The 24,050-nt window shown below is 44.2% G+C and overlaps 1 protein-coding gene across 3 annotated transcripts in view; it reads right to left on the reverse strand.

Moving 5' to 3' along the window:
* The window catches only part of CHN2 (chimerin 2), a 274,266-nt gene that overhangs the window by 224,928 nt on the left and 25,288 nt on the right, over positions 1–24,050 (reverse strand). The gene's annotated exons all lie outside the window — the stretch shown is intronic.

Consider the following 24,050-nt stretch of genomic DNA (forward strand, 5'->3'; position numbering starts at 1 on the left):
ATGGCCGGGAATTACCCGGCCCCATAGACTTCTATGGGAGCCGGGCGGCCGGGTACCCGGGCGAAAATAGAGCATGTCCTATTTTTTGACGGCCGGGAAAAAAATCGGTCGTGTGAATAGCCCCATTAGGGGTCTATTATTCCTAATGCAGCCGGGTGCCGGCCGATTTATGAACGGCCGGCATCCGGCCGGGAAAACCTGTCGTGTGAATGAGGCCTGATTCACACGACAGGGTCCGAGTGTTGGCCGGTTTGCATCCGTTTTGCATCCGTTCCGATTCCATTCTGGCTGTGTTGCCATTTTTAATGGCCGATTTTGACCCATTTTGCATCCGTTTTTTTCACTGTCCGTTTTAAAATCGGATGAATTTCATGAGTAAATTTTTGCCACACACTTCCCTCTGTAGATAATGCCACACACTGCCCTCCTGTAGGTAGTGCCACACAGACCCCTGTAGGTAGTGCCACGCAGCTCCCTGTAGGTAGTGCCACGCAGCTCCCTGTAGGTAGTGCCACACAGCTCCCTGTAGGTAATGCCACACAGCCCCCTGTAATGCCAGACAGCCCCCTGTAGGTTGTGCCACACAGCCCCCTGTAGGTTGTGCCACACAGCCCCCTGTAGGTAGTGGCACACAGCCCCCTGTAGGTAGTGGCACACAGCCCCCTGTAGGTAATGCCACACAGCCCTCTGTAGGTAATGCCATACAGCCCCCTGTAGGTAATGTCACACAGCCCGTCCATAGGTAATGTCACACAGCCCGCTGCAGGTAGTTCTACACAGCACCCCCCCCCCCCCATAGATGGCACCCCCCTCACCTGTCTGTAGATAGCGCCACCGTCCCAGGAGAAGTCCCTGACTTCAATTTCCATATATGGACAGTGAAGTCAGGGACTTCTCCTGGAGCGGAGACACCGGCCACAGGGTCGGGGATTCCGCTTTAGAAGTGCCTGACGTCACTGTGTCCATATATGGACACAGTGAAGTCAGGGACTTCTCCTGGAGCGGAATCCCCGGCCACATCACTGGGGATTCCGCTTCAGAAGTCGCTGACGTCACTGTGTCCATATATGGACAGTGAAGCCAGGGACTTCTCCTAGAGCGGAATCCCCAGCCACATCGCCGGGGATTCAGCTTAAGAAGTCGGATGGCTGAAAATAGGGCATGTCCCATTTTTTGACGGCCGGGTTTCCTGGGCCGTCAAAAAATCAATCATGTGAATAGCCCCATTAGGGGTCTTTTGTTCCTACTGCGGCCGTGCGAAGGCCGTTTTATGAACGTCCGTCCCACGGCCGGGAAACCCTGTCGTGTGAATAAGGTCTTACACTTGTTGATTTTCAATAAAATGTTTATTGATACATCATCTTGTGATGCGTTCTTAATATTTATTTTCCAAATATTTATTTAATGTTTGGAAATACCCTTGGGGTTTTTTGATTTTTCTTTCAGCCGTATGAAAATTGTGCATGTCAAGCACTGTGTTCAGTCACTGTGCTCCTGACCCATTGCCAGGTGAAATGTTTCTAGTGGGATGATCAGACACTACCCTCAGGAACAGTCAGTTTTTTACAATAACTACTTAATGACTAATATAACAAAACAAAAAAAAGTACACATCACTGACATGATAGTGAGAATGACCTTGGTGAAAAGCCAAGCAGACAGAAGAGATTTTGTTTCTAAAAGACTGGGCAGTTATATAACTGGAGAAAGGTCTCCTGCTTTTCCAAGCCTAGTGATCCATAACAAGCAATGCCTCTAGGCTGATGAACAATATTTAATCAGATCACTTATTAATTTCTAGCCATGTCTTTCGATATAGAAATTAACCTTACCAAAAATAATGAGAATAGTCAGGTAGCTAAGACAACAGTGAAAAAATGCCTTACATAACAGGGAGACAATGGATCCCATTCTGACAACCACTCAAAACTGAAGTCTTTAGACCGACCTTTTAAATTAAAGGGTTATTCCCATCTTCATAAATCTAGCTATTAAGCTCACCCTTCTAAAGTTATTACTTTTTGTAATTACCTTGCTTTATCCCACTGATGTCGTTTTCTTTATATTCATTCTTCATGTCACTGTCTGTCCCTCTTTGTTTGTAGCTCGTTGTCTAGGTATCCGGCCACCACTATTTACCTTTAGCGGTGGCCGGGATTGTGCATTGATATCCTCTCCGTCCTTAGGAGATGTAATTTCTCTCATGAATGTGAATATCGGCGCATGCGCATTAGATGCCGGGCTGGCCACCGTTCGTGAGGACATATCAGTGGTCGGCTCAAGGTACTGCAGGGGGGGTATGTAGCTTAGCGCGAGGGGGGAAGTGGCTTTCCGCAAGGGGGAGAAGTGGCTTTCCGCAAGGGGGGGGAGAATGTTACAGAGAAGGGTGCCGGGGTGTTGCAATTACCCTTGTGTTCATGGTAAGCCTGGTTGAGACGACCATTCTCCCGATGCTGCTAGAACTACATTAGCTAGCAACGTCGGGATCGTGCACAGTGCAGAGTGGCTTGATTGACATTGAGCAGCTCACGCCCCTTTTTATAAAAGATAACCAGCACTAGCTGAGTTATCAAGTTTAAAAAAAAAGGTAGATAGGGAATGAATTTTTTACATTTTTTAACAGCAATTGATTTATAATTTCATTTCAGTTTAAAATGCATAAAAAAATAATTTTGACTCAACTTGGGAATAACCATTTAAGATATCTGCAAGATGTCAGACGCACCAAGTGGGCTCACATTCGAACATTTGTATGACTCCAAAGAATACCTCCAGTGGAAAATAAAAACGTCACAATGTACAGTAGCTATGTGAAGTCTTGCCCTTCAAGGCTTAGCTATTTGTGCTGCAGACTTCGCCTTTCTAATTCCCTGACAGGAATTACAGATACAGTGAAACTTTATGGTCACTGTTTCTAAAAGCCTGCTACCTCACATTACAATTTCTACCCCTCCCTTGTTAGTTTAGAATTGTAGTCGCACCCCTCTCACAATGCCAAGACTGCTTGCTTGAATCAGTGCTGATGCTGCTGTGATCACCGGACTTAAAGGGGTTTTTCACATTCTGAAAATTGATGACCTATACACCAGATAGGTCATCAGTATGTGATCGGTGCAACCTTGGACCAATTAGCTGATCCGGCTGCTGCCAGGCACCGGATGTCTTGGATGGTATGCAGTAGCTGGAGCCGGAAGCAGATGACTCAGACCACTGAATAGCGGCTGTTCGGCAGAACTGCGGCTCTGCTTCTATTCACTTGAATAGGAGCAGTGCGGCAGTACTGCAGCTCGGCTGCTATTCTTTGACCGTAGCAATATGCTTCCGTCAATATCATCCGATGCCCGGGTGTCGGACCTGCACCAACCATTTACTGATGACCTATCCAATGGCCAGGAGGAAATGCTGACACATGAGCCCTGTAGGCATAGCCCACTGGCCCACTGAACTCCCTAAGAGGAGAAGAGATACGCAGTGCAGTTTATTTCGACCCCTCAAACAGCACTCTAGCAGGGGTGGGTGCAATTGAACCACTGGTTTAGTTTTACTAGGGAATTCTCCATACCGTAGTGGTATCCTATGGGCGCAAAGATACAAATCACTATTTCCAATACTCAATCTTAAAAGAAATCAGAAGCTCCTGTTACCCGAATTTCGATGTGGTTACAGTTCGCTAATTTCTCCTAAAGAAATCTCAGTACGTTACTCTTCGAAGGAATAATAAAAAAAATTATAGCAGTTAGTTTTGCTCTTAAAGGGGTATTCCAGCCACACACATTTATCACCTATACAATGGACAGATGATAAATGTCATATCGGTGAAGGTTCCACCTATAGAACACCCATAATGAGGAATTTGAATGAAGCGGCGGTCGAGCACAGAAGTCACGGGAGTCATAGAAACAGACGAGTGCAGTCAGTGGATAGGTGATAGATGTGTGCGGCTGGAATATTTCCTTTAAGTTCAGGGCTATAGATGAAAAAGCAGGTAGTATCTAGAGGTTACTAATAAATAACATTTGCACCTAAAATGAAAAAAACGTAAAAAATATTTAATCTTATAAATATTATCTACTCAGTTGATTAATAAATCTCCTCTGATCTTGATTTTTTGCTATTAAAAATAATTTGTCATTGTCTAAAGGAGACGCTAAGGGACACATACCGGTGGGTGTTACTCCAAACTCCTGTTCTGTGCGTCACTACAAGGCACAGACTAAATGTAAATGATGTCACCATCTCATAGCTGATTGGTCGAGAGAGACTACCCCATTTTTGTCTTTAAACGTGTCGATGCCAAATAATAATAGCCGTTTCTTAGTTACTGCCACGTTATAGCTTTTTCCAAAAGTGAGGAGAGGAAATTACAGCCATTAGCACTACTATAGGGGGTGTCATCTATATCCTTTAGACTACTGATTAGCTAATCTGACACGCAATACAGGTACAATAAAGGTGCAAGCAAAGTATCAATGAATAACCAGGTAGATTTCTCCTTCCAGGAATCTGTAAGAATAGTATTTGTGTGCAATTAGCATAGCTGCCCCTTCCTAAAAAGGGCCGTCAACCACCAGGACTAAAATGTGTCTGGTGATGGGGGTCACTGACTTCAATGGGTAAAAGATTCTGGCACACTGCGAATGGCATCGGATTTCTTGGAGGGGGAAGTAGCTACTGCCCAGAAAGGATAGAACAAATACAGCAACCCTTACTAAAAACTAAATGAGGGGACACAGAGCAATACAGCGGTCATATTTTCATTTTTAATTCTGCAGGCTGGTTAAACGTAATAATCTTTTGCAGTGGATCCCGTATACTATGATTATGTATCTCCATAGGAATGTTAGTAGATGAATAATAGCCTATGCGTGATATGAGAAAACATAGATGCTTCTGCATTTCTAGAAATGATCCAGACAGGGAATAGGAGCCATATGGTATTAACTGAATAGTTCAGATTTTTGACTCATGCTGTGGACATCGTCTCTTTCTTGCTAACAGCTTTCTATTTTAATGCTTTCACCAATACAACATTCTCAGCCAGTGGTAAACAGATTGTGCCTGTCATACCACAGGTTTCTTTACTAACATAGATCCAACACTTCCCACACAAACTGCGTAACAGACAAAACCCCAGCATAAGGCATGCACAATGAAACAAATATATTGGCCTATATTGTGTACATTATTTTTCATCACCTAGGTCTTGCCAAGAAAATGTAAAATATATATATATATATATACATATATATACATATATATATATATATATATATATATATATATATATATATGTTAGAACAAAATTTGCAGTCCTTACATTTTGTATTCCCTTCAGCCTGGGAGGTGCCCACTTTTTGGGACCTGCCAAGAGTAGGGAATGAAATAACAACTAATCTGTATAGACGTCTATCTAAAAAAGGTGGTTGCCCCATTTTAAGTCGACTTTTGACCTTCAAAGTAAGCCAAATACTATTACAACATCTATACTGCTGCTATAAAAAAAAAAAATAGGCTCCTTTTTTGCACCATCTCCAAAGATCAACCAATGGTTAGTCTTCCTTAGGTTGTACACGTAAAGTGTCAACTCATGAATTGGGATTATTATCGTTTTATCCTGAGGAATTAGTGGTAGCACTTTTTATTTTTAGATTTCGATATTTATATTGTGTCGTTCTGATCTGGGGAACAGGGAGATTTACCTCCAAAACCTCTCACTTGTTTTAATTTGAGGGACAATTAGCAACAGAGAGTATATAAGGTTACAATATACTTAGTAGTACAGGTGACGGGACAGAACACCAGAATAGTTCATTGCAAATAAGATTTATTCATGACAATTCAGGACTGTCCAGTTTGAAAGTCCATTTAGATATAATGTCGGAGCTGTCCTAGTGGTAGTCAGACTACTTTTGCCCCTTCCTTCCTGTAATTAGACGTCAGAACAATGAATGGATAAGACAGGAACAGTTGGTGACGTCACTCACAATCTTTTGCTACCCCATTCTGAAGAGGCGGCAGGAAATAGGAGCTACTAGGTGAGGAATTAAATATTTCTATTTTTACATTAATATTTAATTAAAGAGGACCTGTCAGCAGTCTTGTCAAGTTTGTTTTGGCAAATACTTGTATTCCCCATGAAATTATGGAGCAACCTTTCTTAGAACTCTGAACTGTGGCGTTCCTTTGTTATTCCTCCTGGAAGTTTATAAATAAATTGACAACTGGGTTTTATGATTCACCTTGTCAATGGGGCGTGTCCTCATACATATGAACATTGTCACCAACTGGATACCTTGTGTGGATTCATCACCATCCACATCAATGTCTACATTTGAACTTTGCTTAAATAGTGGCAAATGTATGTATAGATTATACATTGGTGTAGATGATGATTTCCAAACAGTTTCCTAAAGACTGAACATGAAAGAAATCAGACGTACAAATGTCCTAAGGATCTCTCAATGGTGTTGCATCAGGCTTTAGGACTATCATTTCAAATGCTCATATCTCAGCATTGAAGCAAGGTTCTCACTGAAAGAGCCTAGGCTATTATTCATCTACTAACATTCCTATGGAGAGCCTTGTATTAATCTGAATGTTCTCTTTCTATAATATATTATTTTAGATGGTACAAAGGTGAACCTAGTCTTTGAGAAAAAAGCGTGTTTCATAGAAGAATATTGCATTGGGGAAAACTGGAAAAATATCAGAAAACAATTTAATAAGGGTCCAAAGTGTAAGGTCAGGGTAAAACAAAGACAACTATGGGAAATGAAGATGTGGCTTTATTCAATAAAACACAAAAAACATTTAGAGCGATAAACTCCATTTATAGAAAACTGCACAGTCTCGGTTCTTACATTCGCCTTTGTATACCACAGAACAAAAGCCAGGAAAAAAACCTAAATTTTTTGTCACATTTTATGATAAGGGTTTTTAATGTAACGTCTGACTGCTGCAGGAGAGTACTAAGAAAAAAAAACTGCACATGTGAATGTGCCCTACGGGCAGTCACTGACAGCAAATCTCTGGGTCTGTACCTCTTATACAACAACTCTTTCCATACTCAGCACTACTGCTTTTCCATGTTTGGGAAGATGAGATATTTACTCAGACTTTATATATATATATATATATATATATATATATATATATATACACAATTGAGTCACATTATTATGACCACCAGCTAATATCCTGAGTTACCGGCATGTGCAGCACGGACAGCAGCTAGACGGGCTGGGAGTGACTCAATAAGGTGCTGGTAGGTGGTCTCCGGTATCTGGAGCCATGCTGACTGCAGTGCATCCCACATATGCTGGAGGGTGCGTGAGGGAGGATCCATAGAGCGAACAAGACGATCGAGATGGTCCCACAGATGCTCAATTGGGTTAAAGTCTGGCAAATTAGGGGGCCAGGGAAGTACTTGGAAGTCTTGGTCGTGCTCTTCCAACCACTGTCGGACAGTTCTAGTCGTGTGACATGTCGCATTGTCTTGCTGGAAGATTCCATCTGTCCAAAGAAAGACAAACAGCATGTATGGGTGGACGTGATCTGCAACGATGGATTCATATGCAAATCAGTTCAGAGTGCCTTCCACATGGATGAGTGGGCCCAGAGAATGCCATGAAAAAATTCCCCAGACCATAACACTGCCGCCACCAGCTTGTGTTCTTCCAGAAATAATTGCAGGGTGTTCTCTGAGGTTTCTTGTCTGACACGCCAACGTCCATCCATTCGAAGAAGCATAAAACGTGCAAATTGAAGCCTTTTTTTCCCCAATACACCTTTGCTAGCATAAGAGCAGAGACCATCTGTCTGCTTTTGAGCCCTATATGCAGTAGGGTTAGCTGAACTGTTGTTTTAGATACAAGTCTGGTAGCCCCCTGGTTGATTTTCATGGTGAGCTGCTCCACTGTAGCGTGTCGTTCGTCACTCGCGCACCTTCATAGCCGACGTTCACCTCTCACATCAATGGCACGTGGTGTGCGCAAGTTTCCACGTCGCTTATTCCCAATGGTGCCATTTGTCCACTCACCATACACTTTCACCACAGCAGCACGTGAACAGTTCACAAACTGCGATGTTTGAGAAATACTGCAACCCTTGGCCCGAAAGCCAATAATCATCCCTTTTTGCAAACTACGATAAATCGCCCCTTTTACCCATTGCAACGAGTGATATCTGTTCAGACAGCCTATCGCACACCTTATATACCCACCAAGCCAGCCCACGAGATATCACCTTCTTCATGGGCTACGCGCTGCTGACGCCAAAAGTAGGAGGTGATCATAATAATGTGACTCGACTGTGTACATAAATATATATATATATATATATATATATATATATATATATAAAAATCCTTACGGCGGGTGAAATCGAAAATTAAAGCTGGTGTCTGATTAGAAGCAGATAGGAGGCTGGAGTGCAGGGGAGTGCAACATACATAAAAGTTATCTGTCAGCTGGAGTGCTTCTTTAAGAATCAGAGCACTACATGTACTTACTTTCTTGCACAAATTTACCCCTTCTTTGATGTTAAGACAATTACAGTAACTTAATTAACCTATCAGATTCAATGAAATATGCTATATCGCAGTCAGTTGATCTCATACACATCAAGTCAGATTGCAAAGTCCAGCTATATTTCAGCCAGACGACTGAGTCACAGGAAGGTTACTATGTAAGCTAGCAAAATAACCAGCAGTTGCACCCTTCCTGTAATCTATCTAGGTAGGATATATTTCAGTATTGTATATGTAACTTACAGTGCTTATAAAACGGGCTTGGTTCGTACAGTAAAGAATCTCTCACTTACGAGTACAATGTGCTGCTATAATTGAGGAAAAAAAGTACTAGTGTGAGCATACAGAATACGAACTTTAATACGGAGCATGACGGAGCATGGGATTTGCTGTGAGTCTATTGTGTTCTTACTGGCCGCATGCAGGGGGTTATGAAAGGTTAAAAAGCCAGGAAATTTGGTGTGCATTAGGAAGAGACATGATCATAACTCTGGAGTCAAAATATAGAGAAATGGCAATTACATCTATTCATTTACTTAATAGGGGTTTGCTAAGCAACATATGATGTTAGACAGAGCCAGTGATGTCCAGAAAGACTAAAGAAACAATGATCTAAAAATATTTATCTATTTGATGTGAAGAAACAAATCTAAATTTACAGTATTTTTTGCTTTGACATAGGTTTAAAAGCCGTAGTTCCATAAGTACAACCTCCTTTCTAAATGGAGCTGCACCCTGTGATCATCTGATCACCTCAGTCTGATTGTTGCTGCCCCTAATGATCATCTGTTATGGATGGTAAAAGCTCTAGGAGGCCAAATATTTCCCCAGCAGCAGGAGAATTGTAGTATTACACGGGGCCTACAGATATGTCCTTCCTTGTTTTTCCTCTTATCTTAACATATCCTGGGATGTGTGGCATGAAATGACCAGCATTGAAAAAAAACAACATGATCTCGTGATGCTCTGTCACGAGATGTATCTATGTCTTGTGGTTGTGATGTGTGTTGCATCCTGTCAAGGGATTTGCTATCGTCGTAATATTGTATCGAATTTAGCGTGAGAAACTGGAGTCCCTTTTAGAGATAAGAGTGGACAATGTATTTATTTAAATAGGTGTTTGTGTAATACATGGCTGCAGCAAGCTATCCAGAGCAGGGATATTCCTATATAAATTGGCCATATTCCATATAGATTGCGATTTTCTAGATGGAACATCCTCTTTAAAAGTAAAAATGTTTAAAATGAAGACAGATATAAATTAAATATTGGAATCAACCTTCTTTCCTCATATTTCAAGGGAAAGTCCACCAGCTGCTTTACAAGAAAAGTGTTGGTGAGTTGATTGTGAGAGTCCAATTGGGCAAAATGTGAGAGATAATGTATTAAATACAGGGTACACTTTTATTTGATCCCTTAATAAAAAGTTTGAGAGCCATTGATTGGATGCTAGTGCCTGTAAGGAGCGAATACAGAGGGCTGATCAAGTGGCATCACTGATAAGAGAGACATTGAAGGTCAATGCACACGATGCGTATTACGTGCGGTTTTGCCACGCGTATTTGCGTGCGGAAAAAATGCAACGTAATACAGTACCAGCATAGTCAATGAGATTCCAGGGAATCTCATGTACACGCTGCAGTATTTTTCCGCACGTAAATTGACCCGCAGTGCGTAAACGCAGCATGTCAATTTATCTCGCGATTCCGCTTGCAAATTCTATCTCTGAAAAACGCATAAAAAAAATACACCTTCAGGTGCGGTTTTTACCTGCAAATTTCTTGCGGTTTTGCTGTGTATTTTCCGCAGCAAAATACACAACGTGTGCATGTAGCCAGACTCATGAGGCTCTTTTCCTCAAACACCACCCACACTTCCTATTCAGAAGGACAATGAGAGCAGTGAACAGCACCCCCCACCACCGGTTGTGGAAGCATTTTGCCATCTACTGTGGGCAACAAAGAATTTAGAAACCCCACATTAAAGATCCTGTGTCCCTGTTATAGATGCTTTTATTTACAGTGGCACTTATGACAGTGGCATTATGAATCTTGAGTGGGTGGTGTAATATTTTTGTCTATCTGCATAACTGTAATAAATAAATCTGATGACAGATCCTCTCCTTAGAGATAGAAATAAATATGTATTCATGTCTATGTGTACATAGGTCAGGCTGGATTATTTAGCTGGTAGTCCTTTAAAAATAAATTAGGTTAACGTATAAAATGTTAGCTTTCTAGAGAACATCATTATTATGTATAAAGAATAACTTATTCCACTCCTGAGCACTGGGTTTATTAGGCATGAACCTACTATTCTCTCAACAACTAGGAAATATGGTTCCAGTGACTGTCCTGAGAGAGATGTGGTTAACAAAGGAATAGAAAAGAATCAACTCGTGATTTCCAAGGCACCAAAGTATTTTATACTGGATATGTTAGGGGTGGGGAACCTTTTTTGATTAGATGGCCACATGGTCAGACTGTACTATTAAAGGGCCCACAATGACATTGTAACAAAATGTATATTATATACCATATACGCTATATGGACATAAATGGGACACACCTCCTAATGATTGATTTCAGGTGTTTCATTCAGTCCCATTGCCACAGGTATATAAAATCAAGAACCTAGCTATGCAGTCTACCTTTAAATACATTGTGAAAGAATAGGTCGAGCTCACTGAACTCCAGCGTGGTACTGTAATAGGATGCCACCATTGACAAAAGTCATTTAGTGACATTTCTTCCCTCCTAGATATTCCACGATCAACTGTGACAAACTGAGTTGTATTTTTGCAAAGTGAATGCGTTTAGTATCCACGTAAATTCACAGAGCGGGGTGACCGAGTGCTGACTCAATAACTGCAGTGTTCCAAACCTTCTCGGGCATCATCATCTGCACAAAAACTGCTGCGCCGGGAGCTACATGGCATGGGTATTCATGGCCAAGCAGCTACATGCTAGCCTTATATCATCAAGCGTTGGATGGAGGGGTGTAAAGCACGCCGCTACTGGACTCTGGAGTAGTTGACACGTGCTCTGTGGAGTGACGAATAACCCTTCTCTATCTGGCAGTCTGATGGATGAGTCTGGGTTTAGTGAATGCCAGGAGAACGTTACCTGCCTGACTGCATTGTGCCAACTGTAAAGTTTGGTAAAGTAGTGATAATACTATGGGGTTGTTTTTTAGGAGTTGCCCTAGGCCCCTTAGTTCCAGTGAAGGGAAATCTTAATGCATCGGCATACCAAGACATTTTGGATACATGAAGTTCCAACTTTGTGGGAACAGTTTGGAGACGGCCCTTTTCTGTTCCATCATGACTGTGCCCAAGAGCACAAATGCATAAAGACATGGTTGGGTGAGTTTGGTGTGGAAAACTTGACTGGCCCGCACAGAGCCTTGACCTCAACCCCATCAAAAACCTTTGGGATGAACTAGAAAGGAGATTGTGAGCCAGGCCCCTTGTCCAACATCAGAGTCTGACCTCACAAATGCTCTTCTGCATTATTAGGCAAAAATTCCCACAGACACACTCCAAAATCTTGTAGAAATCCTTCCCAGAAGAGTGGAAGCTCTTATGGCCATAAAGGGGGGACTAACTCCATATTAATATATATGGATTTAGAATGGGATGTCATAATATCTCCTTGTCGTTGTAATGTGTAGACGTCCCAATACTTTTGTCCATAAAGTGTATAATACAAATAATTTAAATTAGCTTTGTTTCTATAAAGCTGGTGATCAGCTGCTACTAAATGGAAAAAGCTCCAATGCTAACTCTTAACACTTACCTTGTCAGTGAGATGTCTCACATTTAGACTTATGGTTTGTTTAACACATACAGAAATTCAGAAGTTACCAATAAGATGTGTGATAAGATTATGAGCATTAAGGTTTACGGAAGAATAAGCAAGGCAAGGCTTCGTTAAACATCTGTGTTGGGACTCAATTCATGGGTTCTGTCGGACCTTTCCTTCGGGGGAACCCATGATTGGAATCCAAACAGAAATATATGGAAACCATAGGTTTTCATTTGCATCACCATTGATTTCAATGGTGACTGATCCAGTGCAAATGGTTTGTCACCATTGTTTAAGGGTTCAGTTGTTTTTTAATAATCACTAGCATAGTAGACTGCGCTATTCATTCTGTCAAAACGACAGAACACTTGCACAATGGAGACAAACGGAAACCATTAGCACCGGATCCGTCACCATTGAAATCAATGGTGATGCAAACGGAAACCTATGGTTTCCGTTTGGATTCCGTTCATGGGCTCCCCTGACGGAAAGGTCCAACGGCGTTACCTACAGGGGGGATGTACAGTGTTACCTACAGGGGGGGCTGTATAGCGTTACCTACAGGGGGGGCTGTATAGCGTTACCTACAGGGGGGGCTGTATGGCGTTACCGACAGGGGGGGCTGTATGGCGTTACCTACAGTGGGGGCTGTATGGCGTTACCTACAGGGGGGTTCTGAATGGCATTACCTACAGGGGGGGCTGTATAGCGTTACCTACAGGGGGGCTGTATGGCGTTACCTACAGGGGGGGCTGTATGGTGCTATTTACAGGGGGGCTGTATGGCGTTATCTACAGGGGGATTGTATAGCGTTACCTACAGGGGGGCTGTATGGCGTTACCTACAGGGGGGGCTGTATGGTGCTATTTACAGGGGGGCTGTATAGCGTTACCTACAGGGGGGGCTGTATGGCGTTATCTACAGGGGGGGCTGTATAGCGTTACCTACAGGGGGTCTGTATGGCGTTCTCTACAGAGGGGGCTGTATGGCATTCTCTACAGGGGGGGTCTGTATGGTGTTATCTACGGGGGGGTCTGTATGGCGTTATTTACAGGGGGCTGTATGGCATTATCTACAGGGGGGTCTGTTTGGCATTATTTACAGGGGGTGTATGGCGTTATCTACAGAGGGGGCTGTATGGCGTTATCTGCAGAGGGGGCTGTATGGCGTTATCTACAGAGGGGGTGTATGACGTTAACTACAGGGGCTGTATGGCGTTCTCTACAGGGGGGCTGTGTGACGTTCTCTACAGTGGGGGTCTGTATGGCGTTATCTACAGGGGGGCTGTATGGCGTTATCTACAGGGGGTCTGTATGGCATTCTCTACAGAGGGGGCTGTATGTCGTTATCTACAGAGAGAGGGGTGTGTGGCGTTATCTACAGAGGGGGCTGTATGGCGTTCTCTACAGGGGGCTGTATGGCGTTCTCTACAGGGGGGCTGTATGGCGTTCTCTACAGGGGGGCTATATGGCGTTCTCTACAGTGGCGGTCTGTATGGCGTTATCTACAGAGGGGGTGTATGGCGTTATCTACACAGGGGGCTGTATGGCGTTATCTACAGGGGGCTGTATGGCGTTCTCTACAGGGGGGCTGTATGACGTTCTCTACAGTGGGGGTCTGTATGGCGTTATCTACAGGGGGTGCTGTATGGCGATATCTACAGGGGGGCTGTAAAAAAGGCACTATCTACAAGGGGGGGTTATGTGACACCCAGGGGAGGGGGGGGGCCCAGTCAAAAGTTTGCTATGGGGCCCAGTCTTTCCTAGTTACGCCACCTGCGTAGAGCCACTGTTGAGGCGAAAAAATTCCTCCAGACGACTTTGAATAGAACCACCAATTAACTTCAGCCAAAAAGGGTTTTGTTTCCAAGTAGGACGTCTGCTTTATGTCTATGCGTTGCAACAAAAGAGTTAACAAAACTGGAGAATGATCCGACAATGTGCGCGGCAAATAACTAACGCCGGACAAATATGGTACTATATTAGTGGAGCCTAGGGAGAGATTTATCCGCGATAAGGTCCGATGAGAGGCAGAGTAACAGGAGTAGTGATGAAAATAAGGCCTCATTTAGACGAGCGTAATATGCTTTTCACGCGTGTCGTACGCACCTATATTACTCTATGGGGCAGTGCAGACAATGCGTGAATTTTGCGCAGCGCGAGTGCGTTGCATAAAACTCACGACATGTTCTATAATCGTGTGTTTTTCGCGCATCACACACCCATTGAAGTCAATGGGTGCGTCAATGGGTGCGTGATTCGCGCAAGAGCTGTCAGACTCTGAATGTAAACAGAAAAGCACCACGTGCTTTTCTGTTTACTAACATCCAAACGGAGTGTCTTAGAGATGAGCGAACCGTCCGAACCGAACCGAACTTCACCGAGTTCGGCCGAACTAGTTTTGACCGAACCCGGCAAAAATATTTCCGGAACGCGACGTCAGGAGACAGTCACTGTCCAGGGTGCTGAAAGAGTTAAACTGGTTCAGCACCCTGGACAGTGACTTCCGATCACAATATACATGAACGTGTAAAAAAAAAAAGTTCTGACTTACCGATAACTCCCGGCTTCTTCCTCCAGTCTGACCTCCCGGGTGCTACCCACAAGGGGGCTGTGTGGCGCTACCCACAAGGGGGAGGTGGGGGACTGTATGGCAATGTCTACAAGGGGGAGGTGGGGGGCTGTATGGCACGATCTACAAAAAGGAGGTGGGGAATTATGGCACTGTCTACAGGGAGGCTGTATGGCAAAATCTACAGGGGGCACTATACTGTGTGGGGGCCACTAAGCGGACATTATACTGTGTAGGGGTACTACTGATGGCATAATACTGTGGGCACAATTAAAGGACAAAATACTGTGTCCTTGAAGGGGTTGTAATATATTATATTATTAAATATTATTAATATACTGTATGGGGGCACTAAAGGGGCATTATAGTTTTTTTATAATGATGGGGTGGGGCGCCGAAAGATCATTTCGCACAGGGCGCCATCTATCCTAGGGCCGGCCCTGATTGCATGTATTGCAGTTATAATCACACCAGCAACAATAGCCCTCTTGGGCATTCTATCATTAGTGCTTGTGATCGCCACAGAACACCTTCCGTAAGTATATTGTAAGATATTCCAGGATGAAGAAGGATCTATGGCGGGAGCTCAGCACTGCACGTCGTCTTACATCTCCGGCTAGTCCACGCCCACCAAAGATTCACAGATTTAAACAACCTCAACACATTTGGCAGCCAATTTGAAAAATCTAGTGGCCTAAATGTGGTGACATGCCAAAAATGTATCTAACATGTACAAAAATTTATCTAAAGTGGCAAAAATGTATCTAACATGTACAAAAATATATCTAAAGTGACAAAAATGTATATAACATGCGCAAAATTTATCATAAAGCGTGCACCACTTTGTCAAATTTTCCAACTTCCAAGTCAAAATCTTAAGACAGCATTAGGAAATCTGCCCCTAAGTGTTCTGGAGGATGGATAAAATGCGTATTCTCCTTTATTTAAGATCCTACTTCAAGTCATTGCCAAGGAGCATGGATGAACTTTAGAAACCAATAAAAAGTATATTCCTACCAATGTTATGTTAATAAAGGACACAAACATATAACATACTATAGATATATGGGGAATGTTATTTATTGTATGCACTCGGGTATCTACACTTTCCCATAAACGTCACTACGTTCCCATAATCAATAGGCAGAAGATGCTGGCCGCCAGATACGCCCTCAAGAATTTACAAGTATGAGGTGGGGCTTAGCATGCTGTGAGTCAATGAGATATCATATCAGTTTATTTATAAAATAATGTAATATTAATAGATGGGTGTTTCCTCGCAGCTGCACATCAAGCGTACAATTTAAAGGTGTCACACAACTTCTCAGAAGCCTACATGCAAAACAAAGGCTCGGCTTAGCAGAAAATACTTCTATTTTTGGCAGAAGAGTTAATTTGTATGTATGTATGTATGTATGTATATATATATATATATATATAAAGTGAAATGTCAAGTTACTAAAACTTCTCCTCAGTATTTTATTAGTTCAGCATTTTATTAGTTATATCTGTTTCTGGGAAAGCTATTAATAAGGTAATATTGCGGCCATTACATCTCCCACAGTGGTCGTCACACAGCATTTCTTGAGTACTCAAAAAGGAATTCCAAAAATCTTCAATTATCACCTATCCACAGTTGAGAACGGGTGTCCCGAACCCCCGCTCCTCCTCACTGCAACTGCAGTTGTACTCGGCTGTCATTCCCGTAGACTCTGAATGGAGCAGCAGTGCGCATACTCGACTGCCGCTATATTCAATATCCTTCTCACTCCGGTCCAACAGTAAGGGGGAACAGATGGTTCATGACCCCCTTTCTTGCGATTGATGGGGTTCACAGTTGTAAGGAGCCCCCCAGCGATCAGAAAATTATCACCTTTCCTGTGCAAAGGTGATAATTGTTGATTATGGAAATACCCTGTAACGCCTTAAGAACGCAGCTTATTTTGAAATTCGTGATACAGTGTATTTTTTTGCTAATATTCTCCAAACACTCTAAATGACTTATTTAAACCCTTGTCGACATCTGATGTATATTTACGTCACAGCCAGCGAGAGGATGTATGGAGCAGGCCCACGGATGACCCCCTCTCAAGCCTATCGCCCCCCCCCCCCCACGATACGTGATCGTGAGGTGCTGATAGTTGTTGTGGCAGCCCGGGGCCCCAGTTCTGCCATCTTAGTACACCTATTAAGCCCTGTGCTTGATCACATTATACTGCATACATAAGAATAGCAGTATATCGTGAAAGCGATCTATCGGTCGCTGGTTCAAGTCCCTACGGAGACTAATAAAAAGAGTTAAATAAAGACTTTTTTATTTACAAAAAAATGTAAAAATTAAAAGTTCCCATTTTCCCCCTAAAGCATTGTAAAAAAAATTAAATAAACATAATTGGTATTGCTGCATTCGTAAAAGTCTGAACTATTACAATTTAACATTATTAAACCCACATGGTGAATGCAGTAAAAAAAAAAAAAAATATTTAAAACGCCAGAATTGCTGTTTTTTGGTCACCTTATCCACCATAAATTTTTTTTATAAAAAGTGATAAAAAACATATTTACTCCAAAAAGGTACCAATAAAAACTACAGCTCACAATGCAAAAAATAAGCCCTCATACCGCTCAGTTGCCGAAAAAATTCAAAAGTTACGGCTCTCAGAATACGGCAACACAACAAATTTTATTTTTAACGATTTGTTTTTTTTGTAAAAGTAGTGAAACATAAAATACAATATAGATTTGGTATCTCCATAATCGTATTGACCCACAGAATAAAGGTAATATGTCGGTTTTTATTGTACAGTGAGCGCCGTAAAAATTAAATCCAAAAGACCATGGTGGAATCCCTGTTTTTTTCCCATTCCACTCCACAAATAATTTTTTTCCGGTTTCCCAGTACATTATATGGTGCAATAAATGGTGCCATGAAAAACGACAACTCATCCCGCAAAAAGCTGGCTCTCATACGGCTTTATCGATGGAAAAAAAATTGTGAATAGTTTCACTAAAATGTATGGGGATGATCTGCCTTCACCCAGAACATTTCATGTTGAGATGTTTTTATGGAAAAATTATTTGAAGGCTCAGGATAGAACACTCTACCCTCAACTCCTTCTAAAGTTTAATGCCATGTTAGTAATCTAGCATATCCTAATATTAACACCCTGCTGAAGATATAATGTGTCCTTCCAGTTACAACCTGTGAGGAGGAGAACAGCAATAGACACATTTTTTGCAGCACTTTGGGACCAGATCACCTGAATGGCTTACTTCATATACATAATAACTGTAAAGGATCTGCCAGACACAGCTTCGGTGTTAACTCCCTTAATTAATCAGTCAGCACCTGAATCTACATCCCTGAGACTGACTCCAGCTTCCACCACTCAGGCTGGCAGGCTTAGGAGTGGGAGAGCCTATCGTAGCCTGGCCAGACTCAGCTAGCTCCCGCCCTCTGTCCATTTATACCTGCATTTCCTGTTCCTCCTTGCTTGTTATTCTTTTTCGTGTGGTTTCCTGGCCCAGCTACAGCTCCTTCTATTTTGTTCCTGCTCTATACAGACCCTGGCTTACTGACTACTCTTCTGCTCTTCGTTTGGTACCTCGCACACTCCTGGCTTGACTCGGCTCGTTCACCACTCTGGTTGCTCACGGTGTTGCCGTGGGCAACTGCCCCTTTCCCTTGCTTGTATTCCCTTGTATGTTTGTCGTGTTTGTCGTGCACTTACTGAGTGCAGGGACCGCCGCCCAGTTGTACCCCGTCGCCTAGGGCGGGTCGTTGCAAGTAGGCAGGGACAGAGTGGCGGGTAGATTAGGGCTCACTTGTCCGTTTCCCTACCCCCCGTTCATTACATAATAACAAGCCCATACCTAGTCTACCCTGGTCCCTGACACCACTATGGACCCCCGTGAGACCCTGGCTCAGCAAATGCAGGGTCTCTCCCTACAAGTCCAGGCCCTGGCTCAGAGGGTCAACCAGCCTGATGCTACCTTGGTAGTTCCCCTCACCGCACCTCTTGAACCCCACCTCAAGTTGCCCGACCGGTTCTCAGGGGACCGGAGGGCTTTTCTCTCCTTTCGGGAGAGTTGTAGGCTTTACTTTCGTTTAAAGCCTCATTCCTCAGGTTCTGAGAGCCAGCGGGTGGGTATAATTATGTCCCGGCTCCAGGAAGGGCCCCAAGAGTGGGCCTTCTCCTTGGCTCCTGACGCCCCTGAACTTTCCTCCGTTGATTGTTTCTTTTCCGCTCTCGGACTTATTTATGACGAGACTGACAGGACTGCCTTTGCCGAGAGTCAGCTGGTGACCTTACGTCAGGGTAAGAGACCTGTTGAGGAGTATTGCTCTGACTTTAGGAAGTGGTGCGTAGCTTCTCGGTGGAATGACCCTGCCTTAAGGTGCCAGTTTAGGTTGGGTCTGTCAAATGCCCAGAAAGACCTGCTAGTTAGCTATCCCTCTTCTGACTCCCTAGACCAGGCTATGGCTTTAGCGGTACGACTTGACCGACGTCTCAGGGAACGACAACATGAACGTTTATGTGTTTTCTCCTCCGACTCCCCCATGATGCCTCCCGAAGTTCCGTTGCTTCGTTCCTCCAGGAAAGACTCCGAGATACCTATGCAACTCGGGGCCTCCGTGTCCCCCCAACAACGTAGAGAATTCCGCAGGAAGAATGGTCTCTGCTTCTACTGTGGGGATGACAAGCATCAAGTGAACAACTGTCCTAAGCGTAAGAATGCAGCCAGAGAACTTCCACGCCTAAGTGATCATCGGGGAGGTCACTTGGGCGCACAGGTATTTCCAGTAAATAGGAAACGTACTAAGATCTTGCTTCCCTTTCAGGTCTCTTTTGGTGGTAGGTCTGCTACCGGCAGTGCCTTCGTGGATTCAGGGTCCTCTACTAATATTATGTCTGATAAACCAGAGAAACAGAGTCCATATATATCAATGTATGAAACAACTAAATATCTTTATTGAAGAACAAGAATAAAATACATTAAATGACATAGACAGAGAATCTAAAAATAATCCTAATACGGATCACAGATGTATACATTGAGTCTATATATATAATAGAAAACACTGATGGTATACATAGTTACTGTAACTCAATGTAACTCCAACATGGGGTGCATCAACATAGGGATAGTTTCAAAGTATGAATTGTGTGAAAAAGGACAATATGCCTAACTCTGAAAAGGTCTGTAGTGACTAGAGAGTAAGTAATTAGTGCCTGAAAAAATGGCAAAAAGAGCCAGATGTAAATCCAAAGTATGCAATTACCCATGTATGGGAGGTGGAGTGTGACCCAGCGGTGTAGGATAGCGCCCCGACGCGCGTTTCGCCCATAGCTTTCTCAATATTATGTCTGTGGAATTTGCTATGTCTCTTGCTATGCCTCTGATTGATTTGCCTAAACTTGTCCCGGTAGTGGGTATCGACTCCACTCCTCTTGCTAATGGTTATTTTACACAGCATACCCCTGTTTTTGAACTCCTTGTTGGCTCCATGCATTTGGAACAATGCTCTGTACTGTTGATGCAGGGATTATCGTACGATTTGGTTCTAGGCCTTCCCTGGTTGCAGTTGCATAATCCCACGTTTGACTGGAATTCTGGGGAGCTAACCAAATGGGGTAATGAATGTTGTACGTCATGTTTTTCTGTTAATTCTATTTCTCCCCCTGAGGAGGCGAATACGCTACCCGAGTTTGTTCAGGACTTCGCTGATGTTTTCTCTAGGGAGGCCTCCGAAGTGTTACCTCCTCATAGAGAATACGATTGCGCTATCGAATTGGTACCAGGAGCTAAGCTTCCTAAGGGTAGGATATTTAATCTTTCTTGTCCCGAACGTGAAGCCATGAGAGAGTATATCCAGGAATCCCTGGCCAAGGGTTACATTCGTCCCTCTTCTTCTCCGGTAGGTGCTGGCTTCTTCTTCGTGGGGAAGAAGGATGGTGGTCTTAGGCCATGCATTGACTACCGTAGCCTGAATAAGGTCACGGTAAGGAACCAGTATCCCCTTCTTTTGATTCCTGATCTCTTTAATCAGGTTCAGGGGGCCCAATGGTTCTCTAAATTGGATCTACGGGGGGCGTATAACCTTATTCGCATCAAAGAGGGGGATGAGTGGAAGACTGCGTTTAACACGCCCGAAGGCCATTTCGAATACCTCGTCATGCCCTTTGGGTTGTGTAATGCCCCTGCGGTCTTCCAGAATTTCATAAATGAGATTTTGAGAAATTACCTGGGGATATTTCTTGTAGTGTACCTTGATGACATACTGGTGTTTTCCAAGGACTGGTCCTCCCACATTGAGCATGTCAGGAAGGTGCTCCAGGTCCTTCGGGAAAACAAACTGTTTGCCAAAACCGAAAAATGTGTGTTTGGGGTACAGGAGATACCATTTTTGGGTCAAATCCTCACTCCTCATGAATTCCGCATGGACCCCGCCAAGGTTCAGGCTGTGGCGGAATGGGTCCAACCTGCCTCCCTGAAGGCGTTACAGTGTTTTTTGGGGTTCGCTAATTATTACAGGAGATTTATTGCTAACTTCTCGGTCATCGCTAAGCCTCTTACGGACCTCACTCGCAAAGGTGCTGATCTCCTCCACTGGCCTCCTGAGGCTGTCCAGGCTTTTGAGGTCCTTAAGAAGTGCTTTATCTCGGCCCCGGTGCTGGTTCAGCCCAACCAAAAGGAGCCATTTATCGTGGAAGTTGACGCATCTGAGGTGGGAGTGGGGGCTGTCTTGTCCCAGGGTACCAGGTCCCTCACCCATCTCCGCCCCTGTGCCTACTTCTCCAGGAAGTTTTCGCCAACTGAGAGTAACTATGATATTGGCAACCGCGAACTCTTAGCCATTAAATGGGCATTTGAAGAGTGGCGCCACTTCCTGGAGGGGGCTAGACACCAGGTAACGGTCCTTACCGACCACAAGAATCTGGTTTTCCTAGAATCTGCCCGGAGGCTAAACCCGAGACAAGCTTGATGGGCGTTATTTTTTACCAGATTCAATTTTTTGGTTACCTATAGGGCTGGGTCTAAAAATATTAAGGCTGATGCACTGTCGCGTAGCTTCATGGCCAGCCCTCCTTCGGAGGAAGATCCTGCTTGTATTTTGCCTCCAGGTATAATCATTTCCTCGATCGATTCTGATTTAGTCTCTGAAATTGCTGCTGATCAAGGTTCAGCTCCCGGGAACCTTCCTGAGAACAAGCTGTTTGTTCCCCTGCAATTCCGGCTAAGGGTACTTAGGGAAAATCATGACTCCGCACTATCTGGTCATCCAGGCATCCTGGGTACCAAACACCTCATTGCCAGAAACTATTGGTGGCCTGGCTTGCCTAAAGACGTTAAGGCCTACGTCGCCGCTTGTGAGGTTTGTGCTAGGTCCAAGACTCCCAGGTCCTGACCAGCGGGCTTACTGCGTTCGTTGCCCATTCCCCAGAGACCTTGGACACATATCTCCATGGATTTTATCACCGATTTGCCTCCATCCCAAGGCAAGTCGGTGGTGTGGGTGGTGGTAGACCGCTTCAGTAAGATGTGCCACTTTGTGCCCCTCAAGAAACTACCCAACACCAAGACGTTGGCTACCTTGTTTGTCAAACACATCCTGCGTCTCCATGGGGTCCCTGTCAATATTGTTTCGGACAGAGGGGTACAATTTGTTTCATTGTTTTGGAGAGCCTTCTGTATGAAGTTGGGGATTGATCTGTCCTTCTCCTCTGCCTTCCATCCTGAAACCAATGGTCAAACGGAGAAGACTAATCAATCTCTAGAACAATATTTAAGGTGTTTTGTCTCTGACTGTCAATATGATTGGGTCTCATTCATTCCCCTCGCCAAATTTTCCCTTAATAACCGGGTCAGTAACTCGTCAGGGGTCTCCCCCTTTTTCTGTAATTTTGGGTTTAATCCACGGTTCTCCTCCGTTTCACCTGGTAGTTCCAACAATCCCGAGGTAGAGGTCATTCATCGGGAACTGTGCACAGTCTGGGCCCAGGTTCAGAAGAACCTAGAGGCGTCCCAGAGCATACAAAAAACTCAGGCTGATAGAAAACGTTCTGCTAACCCCCTGTTTATGGTCGGGGATCTGGTGTGGTTGTCGTCTAGGAACTTGCGTCTCAAGGTTCCGTCCAAGAAGTTTGCTCCCCGGTTTATTGGGCCGTATAAGGTCATTGAGGTCCTCAATCCTGTCTCCTTCCGGCTGGAGTTACCCCCGTCTTTTCATATACACGACGTGTTTCATGCCTCCCTCCTTAAACGCTGCTCCCCGTCCTTGGCTCCCTCGAGGAGACCTCCTGTTCCCGTCCTCACCCCTGAGGGGGTGGAATTCGAGGTGGCCAGGATTGTGGACAGCAAGATGGTCCAAGGCTCCCTCCAGTACCTGGTCCATTGGAGAGGTTACGGGCCCGAGGAGAGGACTTGGGTACCCGCCCGGGATGTTCACGCTGGGGTATTGGTCAGGAGGTTCCACCTGCGTTTCCCCAGTAAGCCAGGTCCACTTAGAAAGGGTCCGGTGGCCCCTCATAAAAGGGGGGGGGTACTGTAAAGGATCTGCCAGACACAGCTTCGGGGTTAACTCCCTTAATTAATCAGTCAGCACCTGAATCTACATCCCTGAGACTGACTCCAGCTTCCACCACTCAGGCTGGCAGGCTTAGGAGTGGGAGAGCCTATCGTAGCCTGGCCAGACTCAGCTAGCTCCCGCCCTCTGTCTATTTATACCTGCATTTCCTGTTCCTCCTTGCTTGTTATTCTTTTTCGTGTGGTTTCCTGGCCCAGCTACAGCTCCTTCTATTTTGTTCCTGCTCTATACAGACCCTGGCTTACTGACTACTCTTCTGCTCTTCGTTTGGTACCTCGCACACTCCTAGCTTGACTCGGCTCGTTCACCACTCTGGTTGCTCACGGTGTTGCCGTGGGCAACTGCCCCTTTCCCTTGCTTGTATTCCCTTGTATGTTTGTCGTGTTTGTCGTGCACTTACTTAGTGCAGGGACCGCCGCCCAGTTGTACCCCGTCGCCTAGGGCGGGTCATTGCAAGTAGGCAGGGACAGAGTGGCGGGTAGATTAGGGCTCACTTGTCCGTTTTCATTACAATAACCCTTCTGTTAGCAAAATGCCTGTTCCCTTAAGATCACCA

The sequence above is a fragment of the Rhinoderma darwinii genome, chromosome 5 (genome assembly GCF_050947455.1).
Source record: "Rhinoderma darwinii isolate aRhiDar2 chromosome 5, aRhiDar2.hap1, whole genome shotgun sequence".
Lineage (NCBI taxonomy): Eukaryota > Metazoa > Chordata > Amphibia > Anura > Rhinodermatidae > Rhinoderma > Rhinoderma darwinii.